The 13,434-nt window shown below is 40.1% G+C and overlaps 1 long non-coding RNA gene across 1 annotated transcript in view; it reads left to right on the forward strand.

Moving 5' to 3' along the window:
- The first annotated feature begins 431 nt into the window (after window positions 1-431).
- LOC141989306 (uncharacterized) overlaps window positions 432-13,434 on the forward strand; it is a 76,320-nt gene continuing 63,317 nt past the window's right edge. The window contains exon 1 of the long non-coding RNA XR_012639958.1: window positions 432-542. This is a non-coding gene — a long non-coding RNA (uncharacterized LOC141989306). The remainder of the gene's footprint in view (window positions 543-13,434) is intronic.

Below are 13,434 nucleotides of genomic sequence, written 5' to 3' on the forward strand. Positions count from 1 at the left end.
TGTCACCACGAGAATACACAGGCAGTGATTTCACATTCCTGGCTCAAATTGTACATGTGGCTTGTAAGTGTAAAGAAGTGAAATTTAACATGCAAAATTACAAACGAATATTTGTTTTGCTGTGTTTTTCATAAGTTTGAGTGTTGATAATCTCATTCAGCCAATATAGCTTGGTTCTAAATGGCAACATTATTTCCAGCAACAGTCTTTCATGAGCAGGGACACTTAGTGCCATTTTATATCAGTTTTGCAAGAGGAGCGGTTGCCCAGTACGAACAAAGCTGAGGTCACAAAACTCACTGTGTTAGACATTCAAAGCGGTTAACAAGGACTCTGCATTGCAACTCAAAGCTGAGCCCACAACTATCACTTTGAAACATCCCCCACTGACACGTCAGGGTTGATCAGGCCTCCAGAAACAAAAAGCAAGAGCAGTGAATCACTGTGCCTCCTATTAACAAGTATTGGTAGGAGACTAGTCTGAGGAAGCTGTGCAAAACATTTTTTAAAAAACCCAATAACCCTGGGTAACCTGGAGTCAGGTAAGTTTCTTTTGCTTTCTGAATTTGTTACTAACTCAAAACCCAAATCAGAGATTTGCTGAAAGGCTTCAGGCAAGTCTAGACCAAATTTCAAGTGAACTTGGTGCAAGATTAAAGTGAATCAGGCAATTTATATTTAGGGTAGGAACCAGGCCACACAAACCTGTGTGAACCAAGGGCCTAATCCAAAATCCACTTAAGTCAGTGGGACTCTATTAACCTCAACTGGCTTTGGATCAAGCCACAAAATGTAACATTTCACTGAGTTCTACTATTCGATTCTGAATGTTCACACAGGATCAGATTCTTGTTGAAATGGTTTTACTAATATCTGAAATATTTAAAACTTTTGTAGCACTTGTTCATTTCCAGACAAGAATCCTGCAGGTTAAATGCTCAAAAATATAACTTAGATTCATATCTAAAGTTGGTAAAATTTCATTACAAAAAGTTACTCCATTGTTAGAGCTACTATTATTGAGATAAGAGATAAAACTAATGTCACAGTAAGTGGCACGGTGCCAGTGTTCATGCTTGAATGAGAAATAATTCAAAGCATCTATAATGTTGGTAGCTTTGTGTGACTGCAAAAGCCACTCCATCCACAGATCTGTAATTTATACAGCACTTTCCAAAGTGCCTTGACTTGCACTGAATGGTATAAATGCTCTTATGTGCCAATATAACGGAAACCTTCAAGAAGGGTATTTATTTTTGAATTATCAGGATTTTTAAGTGTTCTCTGAATGCCAGCCCCCATGATAAACTAAAAAATAATATCATCATTCATTAGTTACCTTTCTCTCTCACAAATACAGCACTTTGTTACTTTAGCTCTGCAGCTTCAATATATTTGTGCTTCTTTATGTGCCTACTTTACAGGCTGAGCATGCTTTCCTGGAGCACTGATGGGTTCTAGGTGGTTTGTGCTGTTCCAATTACTGAGTTTCCCCCACCCTCATCTGGAGAATCAACCGGGAAAGATCTTATTGATCAATACAATGTCAGTCATCAGCTAAAGCATCCTCACCCACAATCTGATATCGTACAAGGCACCTGATGTCGCTGCATCAGTAGGACTTGGCTGGAGATTCTGCTCGCTCTGTGCTATCATCCCTCACCCCTTACAATTTACCCAGTAAAAGCAAGAGTGCAGGAAGGAAGGTGGGGGAGGTCACAGTGTAGAGACAATCTCCTTGAAAAGCATTCTCTTGGGGAATGGTCAAGATCAGTGTCGGAATGTTTCTGGTATATAGCAACCTCTCCACAGCTCCAGTGAATTCATGCCAGAGCTAACAGATCTGCTGTCTGACACAAGGGATTCCCATATTAGTTTAGTCCCTGGACTAATGTGTACAATGAATTAATTTGAATGGGGGTCTGAAACATTTGATCGCTCTTTCCTCCTCTCCTTTATTTTCTCCCTTGCCATCTGCAACTCTGTGCTCTCCAAGGGAACCTTAAAATGACTACTTTTCCAGGATATCCTTCAGAGATTCATATTTTCCTCTACCTCTGCCTTTGGAGTTCGAGGTTCTGGTCTGTATCACCTCATCTTCTACCTCAGTACTTTACCAGCAACCTTATTTGTCAACTAGTACCTGTGTGCAGCTAAGGGAAGAGAAGTAGATTTGGGAATTAAGTTTTATCAGTATGTCCAATCCAGATCCATTCCTGTCTCATACATTTCCTCTTGTATATCCCCAACACCTTCTGAAACTCAAGTCTCTTTAAAGCTGAGTGAATCAAACGAACTTCAATGGAGCTGTACCAGTTTACACCAGCAGAAAATCTGTCTTATCTTTCATGCTTATCTCTCTGCTAATATAGATCAGTCCTGACTTCTAGTGTCCTTACTTATTCCATCACCAGATCTTTCTTGAGCAGAGGCTGCTAGTAGCATATTGTGTCAGAGTATTTTTAGCAAGAATAAGCGTCCAATGGGGAGAAAGGTCTCTAGGCTAAGCACAATACTGAATATTGGTGTACAAGTTAACAATTAAATGTCTCAAAATTCCTCAATTCCACATCTAGAAATAGTTCTGTTATGGTCAGAGCAGAACCATACTGTAGTGTATAACCACAGTGATGATACAGAAGGCCTAATATTCTGTATTGTGAACACTGACGCAATGGCAGCACTTGATCTCAGACCATGTCTGGATCTTAAACGGATCACCAGTAAACCTGCTTTGTCTTACTCTCTCCATCTGAAAATAATGTATTTAGGAGCAGCTGCTGCCTACAGGTTACCTGCCCCCCCAAGCAAATAAAACCAAATAAAACCTGACGTGGTACCAAGGCATGACAGTTATCATAGATCTGTCTTCCTCTTCTCTCACGTTGCTTTTTGTTTTTGTGTAGCTGAAAACAGTTGCATTTAGGTGGTCCTTAGCTCCCTTCAAATAATCTCTGCCTGGATTTGTAGAATTGGTCCATTGTTCCGTTGAGTTTACAACAATTTAGTTTACATATTTTGTCACTGAAATGGACCTTATTCTCCATCGCAAATCAGTAGCACCTCACTCTGGAAAAGCTTTTTTTTCCCCTGCTGGCACTGAAGTAGCATAAAGTTATATTAGCTAAGATTCAGGTCTGTGAACAAGCCTAACGTATTAGTGCTTTGGCTGTCTATCAACAATATGGAACAGGTGAAAACTGATGGTTTTGGATCAGGGCAGCAGTTTAAGTCTACTGCTGCTGAACTATTAACTATTTTATATTTTGGTTGGGGAAGATGTTAGACAGGACCTCATTTTAACATCTATTCATTCAGCTGCTGCTGTGTATTTCTTCATGGTGTGATACACACCATGTTAACATACATGATATAATATTAAATATTGACTCTGAAAAAATGGAATTTCCTCCTACCTATCTCCCTGGGAATTCCAATTAACTGGCCCCTCAAAAAATAACCACAAAAGTTTTCAGCCAAACAACAGAGAAATAAATGCTCTAGCAAGCATTTTCTTACTAAAATGCCTGTAAAATTGGGCTCTCACCTAAGAGGTAAATAAATCTCCAAAACTTACTGCAGTGCTGTGCCTATTCAGTATATTGAATACTTTAGAAGTGTGTGAACATTCATGCTAAGAACTAGTCAGTTCCCTCACCATCTAGTTATGCATTTAAAGTTTGTGTGAAATCTCTTAAGCAAGCCACAGTGAGGTATAGAACCACAAGTTACTGATTCCTAATGAATGGACTAACTAGGCTTTTCATATCTCAGCTAAAAAATATTCCCCCCAGTCAGAGTTTCAAAAAGAGTGCCACATTTCCTTACACCTCACTCCTAAATTAACCGAAGAGACAGCTTTGTGAAGCCAAAATCAGAGCCCATCAAATGAGACCTTTGCTTGCTTGCTTGCTTGCTTGCTTGCTTGCACACTCTCTCTAAGATCTGACTTCTACCATGACAAACAAGCATCTCAAACCACATCCCCTTATATTGTGCTGGGAGGAATTGGCCAATTTACTACAGCTGGACACAACTATATTTCCCTGGTAGGAAGGCTCAGCCCCTGCCTGCCTTTAAGGTCATGCAGCTGTGCTCTTTCCTCTACAAAGGGAGAGATTTTTAACACTTTTTTTCCCAAGTACTGAACAGTCTACACCTCCTCACAGATTCTGACTGTTAACATAAAAATGAAAGCAGTGCAAAGGCATTTTTTTAACTGAAAATTTACCCCCAACCAATATGACCCAAAGCCAAGCAAACTGGTTCTACTAAGAAATTACTCAAAAATGTCAGGCAACAAATATGGAAGTTTTTGCACAGCTACTCAAAAAGCTGACCCCCTATAGAGGAAACATTAATGTTCTGATCTTGCAAATGCTTGTACATGTGTTTAACTTTGCACATATGAGCAGCTCCATTGAGGCCAAGGGGACTACTAACATGAGTAAAGTTAAGCTTGTATGTAAGTGTTTGCAACAATGGAACCTAAATGAAGTGCAGAATAAGAAGAAATAATCCAAGGATCTTCCTAGAACCACTGCTGTGGCTGCTAGTTTGGAATCAAGAAAGATCCAGGAGACTACCCCGGCATAATTCAGATCCACAAGGGGCTCCCCAGTTCAATGTCTGGTGATGCAAAATCTAGTTGGAATTTACAAGTTCTTTTGAAGATGCTTCTTTGAAATCGCAATGGCACACTGTGCTACACTTAGTCCAAGAGACAGCTGTAGGATAGACTTTTCCCAGTATACTTGTCAGGCTGTAGCTACTGGGTTAAAAGCAAGAGTTTGCCCTTTATGAGGGTTTTTGAAGCCAGCTTCTGGCTGGCTGCCAATGACAAATAGCCATTGCATGGGGAAAGCACAAAAAGTTAGAGTAAATATTTTAAAATGGCATCCTTGAATAAAGTTTGTAAAATGAAGCATAATATTCCAAGGGAACACAGTGTATGTTTGATGTTGGGAAAGGATTTATCAGCTGCGGTTTCTGTTACATTTGAACTGAAGAATAATAAACTTACCTTCAAATAGCTTCCCTTGAAATAATGAAAAACCTCATCACTTTAGTAACTTGGGGAATCCCAAACCTATGTAACTATCTCTGATAAATATTCAGATTTTACATGGGGATAGATAAATATTCAGATTTTGCATGGGGATAATTAACACTGCAAGTAAGTGCTTTAGTTACTATATGTAAATGAATTCCCTTCACTGAATTTATTTCAAACTCTATTAATAAAGACTTTCAAATGAATTTCAATTAAAGAGGCAACCATAATTAAATAACGTTAAACAATTATAAATTACTGGAAAACATGCAAAAGTCCAATTGCAACACAACTCATATGAATTATTTGTATCACTCTATAAATTAGTTGGTATGGTGTCTTTATTGTTAGCTGTGTATCAGTTTTATGAAATAGTCTTCTGGATACCTGAATTTTTACCATATAGATGGACTGAAAGGCTTTCTATTGCTCATGACCGGAGGGTTCCTGTTGCAAAGGATTAGGTCCAACAAAATCTGATCACCATGGATTGAAAAAATGGTGGGCGAGATACTATGAACTCATGTATCAATGTTTGTTTGTCTATGCAGCACAGTCTTTTAGTCTAAAACAAAGAGACATTTCTAAGATGCTTCTGAGACATTCAAACAGCTCTGTTTATAGGAAACAAAGGAGCAACTGAAACACAAGGAGTCATGTTCAGAACAAGAATAATACAACAGAATCATTTAAATCTGATCTTTTATGTTTTGGGGAAAGCAGGGTTGAATGAGCTATGGCAAAGGAAGTAAAGAGTAAGATCCTAATTCAGCAAAAAGAAAAGGAGTACTTGTGGCACCTTAGAGACTAACCAATTTATCTGAGCATAAGCTTTTGTGAGCTACAGCTCACTTCATTGATGAAGTGAGCTGTAGCTCACGAAAGCTTATGCTTAAATAAATTGGTTAATCTCTAAGGTGCCACAAGTACTCCTTTTTCTTTTTGCGAATACAGACTAACAGGGCTGTTACTCTGAATCCTAATTCAGGAAAGCACTTAAATTCATGCCTAACTTTAAGCTTAAAGTACCACTTTAAGCTTATAAATACATGCTTAAATATAAGTGGAGCTCCTCAGACTGTGTAAATTGTCATCGTTCCACTGAAGTTAATACACACAGTGAAGTCAATGAACCTATGACAATTTACACCAACTAAGAATCTACCTCTGAGTGCTTTGCAGAATCAGGGCTTACAACAACAAGGGAACGGTAGAGCCCCAGACAAGTGATTCTAACAGGAGTTATGTGAACACATATCTGGGATCATTGCATCCCTTATTTCGCAAAAAAGAGGTGTGGAAGTTTTATAGACTAAGGCCTGGTCTACGCCACAAAGTTAGGTTGATGTAAGATGCCTTGCATCGATCTATTTAGGCATATGTCTACACTCAAATTTGTCTCAGGCGGACGTTAGCACCCTGTTAACAGTGACACAGTAAAACCATCTCCCTAAACAGCATAGAGCCATGGTTAACATACTGAGGTTGATGCAATGAGAGTGTAGACATCGCATGATCTCTGTCAACCCTAACAGTCCCCCAGCAGCTGTTCCACCGTCACCCATTCTCTGCAACAGTGACCACTCTGGTGGCAACTGCAAACTTTCCTGCACATGGGTAACAGAGCCTAGAAGCCATCCCACTCTTTCACACGCATACCGTGAGTGTTTTTGAAATTCCTTTTCCTGATTGCCACACCTAGCTGCTCACCCTTGTTGTGTGCAACTGCCTAACTGACCATGCTAGCTCCAAGCACTAGATGTGCTGCTGCCTGGAGTAAACAGGCAGTATTGGATCTCCTGGGCCTGTGGGAAGAAGAGGTTGTGCAGGCGCAGCTACGGACCAGCCGTAGAAATGTGGACATCTACAAACAGATTGCACAGGGGATGGATATCTGGGATCAGCAGCACTGCCGTGTGAAAGTGAAGGAACTTCCCCAGGGATACCACAAGGCCAGGGAACGCCAACAATAGATCTGGTGGTGTCCCATAGACCTGCCCCTTTTACAACAGGTTGCATGCCATACTTCTCAGAGATCTCACCAGCATCCTGTAGACCGTTGTGGATACCTTGGTGGACCCCCAAGACGGAGATCCCTGTCAAGAACAGCTAGGAAATGGGAGTGGGAGAGTTGTGGAGGGTGGGTCTAGTTATGCCACAAGCCAAGATCTGTTTGAGACAGTCTAGTCAGTCCCACCAGCCAAGCACAGATGAGCCTGAAGCTGGGGCAGGAACCTCAAGTAAGTGTGTGCATGCATTTTCCCTTACAGTGTTTCAGTGTAATGATGACACCCAGTCCATCCCCAAGTAAGACACTGGTATCAACTTTTCATTGTGCTACTTGTACCAGAAGAGGAAGTTGTATAACAAACAGAGGCAGAGTTAGCATCTGCTTTTCATTGCCCTGTTGGATCAGGCCGGGAGGGAGGGCATGCAGAGCTATTTGTTCATATGCATAGGTACCTCCCTTTTATCCTCTTGAGAGATCTTAATGAAATTTTCATGGAGATACTCTGCAATCCTCTCCCGAAGATTTCTAGGGAGGGCTGCCTTATTTCTTCCTTCATACTAGGACATTTTCCCACAAGACTCTGCAATAGGTTCAGCTGGCACCATCTCAGCAAACAGGCTAGCAGCGTCCAGGTCCCAGCGGCTTCAGGATGCCCATAGCAGCTGTGTTCTCTGTGGCTTTGTGACCCTCAAGAGTGAAATATCAGCTAAATCCACCACTGCCTGTGGGAAATAATGCCAATATTCAGTGCCTTTGCCCTGTACTCATGCCCATGGAATAGGGACCAAAATTGTAAAGCTTCATGCACAGAACAACCTTCCCCCACTGCCCTTGTGAGCCATACTTAGCCTGGCAAGCCGTGCTGTGCAGAGGCGCTTCAAAGCTGTAGTGTCTATAAGCATTTCTTATTAAAAGTGTTTATGAGAATAAGGGAAGGGCCTATTTAAACATATTTCCATGTCATTTGTGACTGAAATCCAATAGTACATCTATCTGTTTTTATCAGCAGCTTCTGGCATGGTGACCTTGAGAGGTGTCCTCTCCACACCCACAAAATGCCTGGTCCTGAGGAGAAGAAAGGACTAGGGAGGACATATTCAGCAAGATCCTGCAAGCCAGTGCTGCATCAGACTGTGTACAAAGGGCTTGGAGGGCCAATATGACTAACAGTATTGAGAAGGAAAGAGAAGACAGGCCCAGGAGTCCGAGCAGGACAAGGGGAGGAAAATGCACTGTAATGAAATATTAAACTGTATTATGTTTAGCCACTAGGTGGCACTATGTGTAGCACAGAACCATAGAAATGTAGGGCTAGAAGGACCTCCAGAAGTCCCTCCGGCACCATGTACTGTGGCAGAGCCAAACAAACCTAGATCATGCCTGAAAGGGGTTTGTCCAACCTGTTCTTTAAAACCTCCAGTGATGGAGATTCCACAACCTACCTTGTAAGCCTATACCCAAGCTTAACTACCCTTGTAGTTAGAAAGATTTTGTAATATCTAACCTAAATCTCCCTCGCTGTGGATCAAGCCGATCTTTTCTTGTGCCACTGTTAGTGGAAATGGAGAACAATTGAACACAGTCCTCTTTATAACAGCCCTTAACATATTTGAAGACTGTTATTGGGTCTTCCCTGAGTCTTCTTTTCTCGAGACTAAACATGCCTGGGTTTTTTAACATTTCCTCACTAAATCTAAACATTTTATCACTTTTGTTGCTCTCCTCTGGTCTCGCTCAAATTTATCCACATCTTTCCTAAAGTGCAGCACCCAGAAATGGACACAGTACTGCCTCTGAGGCCACACAAGTCCTGAGTAGAGTGGGACAATTGCCTCCCATATCTTACATATGTTATACTTATAAGAAGCACCTGGGATCTTATAGGGAAGAAGGCAGCATGCCGCATTTACAACAGTTAGCATATGCTTTTCAATCATACCCACACCATGAACACAGTCCTGCCAGTTGATGTTTATAGTACCAGTCCAGAGTCTGGATCAATCTAGGGGCCAGCCAGATTGGTCGCAGAGGGGAACAGGGCTCTGTCGGTCGCGATCCAATGCTCCTAAAGTGTTGCAAGACAAACCCAAAGTCCCATGGCCAAGCACCCTATTCTTATAGTCTTTTTTTCTCTTGAAGTCTATGGATTTTGCTGTGTCAAATTGTGACCGGTTACTTCTTAATTGGTGTATCTTTTGATGTAAACATTCCAATACACCTCCAAGAGGGTCATCCTGTCCTGATGATTTAATCAATTGTCCTGTCTTTAGGGGTGCCAGCCTTCACTTCAGGGTTGTCAATCTGCCCTTCCTTTATTATAGATGCGTGTTGATGGTTCTTTGATGTAGTCAAGTCTCTTCACTCCTTCTTCCTTGATCATCTGGCTATAAAAATAGCCTTCACACCTTATCTTTTCCTGATGTGTACATTCCTAATTCACACAAACAGTCTTTTAGAGAGACCTTTGAGAATACAAATAGTGTCAGTTTATTCTGAATTACCTTAACATAGACACAATACAAGATCCTGTCTCTTACTTACTAAACCTTAAAACAAAGAAATGTATATTTAACTAGAATGCCCAATTTGTAATACATATAGGAAACCATAGTAGACATTATAATTTATCCTAAAACAAAAGGGTGACCATAATCAGTCATAAAGATTGTTCTGGTCTGTCCCTGCCTTAACATCAGTACAGACACTGGCAGTCTGTCAGGATGAAATCAAATCATACATTAATTCTCATAGTACAATTATAAAATCCTGCTCCTACATATACAACACTTCTTTTAATACACCCCAAAATGATATTAGCCTTTTTGCATTTGTACATGCAATTTGTGATTCACCATGACCCTAAATCCTTTTCAGGAGTACTACCCAGTTATTCCCCATGTGGCAGTTGTGCATTTGATTTTTCTTTCCTAAGTAAAGTAATTTGCACTCATCATCAATGAATTTCATCTTGCTGAATTTAGACCAGTTCTCCTATTTGTCAAAGTCATTTTGAATTCTAATCCTATTCTCCAAAGTGCTTGCAACCCCTCCCAGCTTGGTGTCATTTGCAAATTTTATAAGCATACTCTCCATTCCATTATTCAAGTCATTAATGAAAATAGTGAATAGTGCCACAACAAGGACTAACCGCCGTGGGATGCCAGTAGATACTCCCTCTAAGTTCTGACAGTGAACCATTGAAAACTATTCTTTCAGTATGGTCTTTCAACCAGTTGTGTGTCCACCTTATAGTAATTTCATCTAGACCACATTTCTCTGGTTTGCTTTTGAGACTATCATGTGAGATAAATCAGTTACACCCTCAACTAGAGAGCTTTAGCTTATAGCTGTAGCAGCATATGCTTTTTAGCAATGGTGGTCCCTGGTGTATTGGACAACAGAATGGCCATCTCCCACACACAGATATTAGCTGCATACAAGAGTCAGAGAGAAAAGATTTGAGCAGAGTCCATGGCCAGTATAAAACCTGCAGCACTATGGGTGCTTTTTTTGGAGGAGATATTCTTTATTATAACTGACATAAATCATAAGGCGCGAAAAACTTTTGTGAGAATAACAGGTTACAAAACACAACCATCAATTATTAATTAACCATGATAAGATTTTACACACATTAGTTGGATTCCACATTGCTTCAATTAATCACACTCTGTATGAATTTTATAATTTTTATTAACTAAACTAATAATTAAAATAATTAGGAATTGGTTATGATTTTGATAATGAAATTACACACATGAATTTTAATAGAGGAAAACAGATCCTCAGCTGGAATAAATCAGCATAGCTACACTGAAGCCAATTTTAACAAGAAGTAATAAGTCTAATGAATTTAATTCATAATAATCAAAGTCTAATCACTATGGGGCAGATTCTGGTACCCGTATACTCATAATGGTGATCACTTACTCAGTGACTTCACTGACATGGCTTTCAGTAAGACTACTTGCCTCAGGAACATTAGTAAAACTTACTACAATCTGGCCTTATACAGTAATTTCATCTACTTCTGTTCTAGTATTCTGGGAAGATGATTTTAGTATCATTGGAGGTGCTTTAAGGGAAAAAACAATATCTTAAACTCAGGCGAGAAGTTAATTGGATGCTCTGCAGATTATGGTTGGGTCAAACAGCTATTTGAAATTCAAGCAACTATTTTTGAACACGGTTTTGCAGCAATCAACCAGTTTCATTCTTCCAGAGACTAAATAATTGTAACAGGCTTGTTGGAGTAGTGAGAGGTCAAAGCTTAATTCATTAATATTTGTGAGATGTTCCGCTACTATAGAGATGAGGCCATAGAATAAATGACCAAGGGATTCTGCATGCATGGGTTGCATTCAAAGAAGACTAGGAATTTTGAAAATCCCATGACATCTACACCTTCTAGAGAATGACTAATCTGTATTCCTGACTTCAAAGAATTTTGCATTGTGGTGGGTTTTAAGTAAAAGAGGGACCACTTAATTTTCTTCCCCACTCATGCTGGAGGCTAATCTGTCAAAGCAGCTTACTGGAACATCTCTGAGGGTGAGATTTACCTGCATTTCGTTTCCTACTGTATTAGACTTAGACTTGCGTGTTTTATTTTATTTTGCTTGGTAATTTACTTTGTTCTGTCTGTTATTACTTGGAACCACTTAAATCCTACTTTTTGTATTTAATAAAATCACTTTTTACTTATTAATTAACCCAGAGCAAGTAATTAATTCCTGGGGGAGCAAACAGCTGTGCATATCTCTCTATCAGTGTTATAGAGGGTGAACAATTTATGAGTTTACCCTGTATAAACTTTATACAGAGTAAAATGGAATTATTTGGGGTTTGGATCCCATTGGAAACTGGGTATCTGGGTGTTGGAGACAGGAGCACTTCTTAAGCTGTTTGCAGTTAAGCCTACAGCTTTTGGGGGATGTGGTTCAGACCTGGGTCTGTGTTTTGTAGCAGGCTAGCACGTCTGGCACAACCAGGCAAGGCATTGAAGTCCCAAGCTGCCAGGGAAAATGGGCATAGAGGTAGCCCCAGCACATCAGATGGCAGTTCCCAAGCAGGTTTCTTGACCCAACCCGTCACAGTGTGAAGAGATTTACCCTCATCTCCTGAGAGTATGTCTACAGTGCAATTAAAGACCTGCGTCTGGCCCATAAGAGCTGACTTGGCTCAAGGGCCTCAGGCTAAGGCGCTGTTTAATTGCAGTGTAGACATTCAGACTCAGGCTGGAGCCTACTCTAAGTGACCACACACAAGAGTTGCTGGTAGAGAGAATCTATAATAAACAAAGTCCTATTCCTAACATCCAGGGCTTTTGTTATTGTCCATATTTTCTTCTTTGAACCAACCTGAAGAGTCTAAATGGGTGAAAAGCTTTTACTTTTACTGTCCTGGCTACCAATCTAGCTTAGTGTGCACAAAAAGTGTTTTCCTAGAGCAAAGAGGTGAAGGTCGAATTTTAGCTATATCCTACCACCAAAAAAATCATCACCCATTTGTAAGAATTGTGCCACCTTTGAAACCATTTCTTTTTAGCATTGTAATATTTTAATTATGGTACAATTATTTCAACATAAATACACTAAAATGTAAGACTGCTTAAAGACTTCTGGTTTTGCAGATTAAGTAATCACCACTGCATCATAATTCACATCACCTGGGGAAGTTAGTAGGATTTGATAAAAGTAAATAATTTTAAGGTAGTGCTATGCAATTTATGCTTATCAAACATAGGCACACATCACATGCAGGGAACATCAGTCAGACACATTTCATACTGTGTGTCCTATTAGGAGAAGAAGCATTAGTGCTCAATTAGCTCCAAATTAGTCCTCCAGTCAATTTTCCCAGCAGACTCCAGGACCTTCGGATTACACATATTCTGATTATGCTGAAAGGTTAGCAGCAAACTAACCACATAGAGCTCAGAAGTGATGTGGCAAAACCTCCCTTTAGTTTATTTGCAATATATTGAATCCCCACTAACAAGAAAAATACAATATGAATTTGAAAAAAAAAACCCCACACACTGCATTCACATCATGTACCTATAACACAGAGTTACAGCAGCCAGAGTGAGGCTTGCCTAGCAGTTAAATATGCTATGCAAATGGCAGAGCTGTATCTTAAACAGACCTAGGGACTCAGCTCTGTTCTAATGGTTTGAGGTGCTAGAGAACTGCAAATGAGATGCTCTCAGTCTCCATGGAAAAGTGAAGTATATATACATCATTCTTGCACAACCCCTAAAGGCTGACTGTGGAGTAGCAATACAGCTTCAGTGGAAGCTATTGTTCATACATAGGGTTATTACAGCTCCTGTCTGAGGTAGTGGCAAAGATTGATATGGTTTAAATGA

Source organism: Natator depressus, chromosome 6 (assembly GCF_965152275.1).
Source record: "Natator depressus isolate rNatDep1 chromosome 6, rNatDep2.hap1, whole genome shotgun sequence".
Classification (NCBI taxonomy): domain Eukaryota; kingdom Metazoa; phylum Chordata; order Testudines; family Cheloniidae; genus Natator; species Natator depressus.